Raw genomic sequence first — 816 nt, 5'->3', positions numbered from 1 at the left:
CCTTATCAGATATATCATTGGCAAATATCTTCTCCTATTCAGTAGGCTGCCTTTTTGTTTTATTGATGATTTCCTTTGCTGTGAAAAAACTTTTAAGTTTGATGTAATCCCATATGTTAAGTTGTTCTTTTATTTCCCTTGCCCAAGGGGATATCTCAGTAAAAATATTACTGAGGGTAATGTCTGCAAATTTACTCCCTATGTTTTCTTCCAGGAGTTTTATGGTTTCAGGTCTAACATTTAAGTCTTTAATCCATTTTGAATTTGTTCTGTATATGGTGTAAGTAGGTGGGCCATTTTCATTTTTTTGCATGTGTCAGTCCAATTTTTCCAGCATCATTTATTAAATAGACTATCTTTACTGCAGTGTAAATTCTTGCTTCCATTGTCATAGATTAAATGACCATATATGGTTGGGTTTATTTCTGCGCTCTCTATTCTGTTCCATTGATCTATGTGTCTGTTTTTATGCCAGTACCATACTGTTTTGATTACTGTAGCCGTGTAGTATGATTTGATGTTGGGTAGCATGATACCTCCCACTTTGTTCTTATTTCCTAAGATTGCTGTGGTTATTCGGGGTCATCGTAAGTTCAACAAAACTAGTTATCATATTCCAGGGTATTATTTTGCATATGGATATCATGATTGATTTCTAGAGTTACACTTTTAACTCATAAGCATAAAAAAAAGAATTAAAAACATTTATATAGATACAGAATTAGTACTACCCATGTATAATGCACATCCTTATATTTGCCTCACAAATTTGGGCAAAAAATGTGCATTATACATGGCAAAATATGGTAATTCTTA

The sequence above is a fragment of the Hipposideros armiger genome, unplaced genomic scaffold (genome assembly GCF_001890085.2).
Source record: "Hipposideros armiger isolate ML-2016 unplaced genomic scaffold, ASM189008v1 scaffold_829, whole genome shotgun sequence".
In the NCBI taxonomy this organism is placed as follows: Eukaryota; Metazoa; Chordata; class Mammalia; order Chiroptera; family Hipposideridae; genus Hipposideros; species Hipposideros armiger.
Note: the sequence above shows the minus strand (reverse complement) of the source record.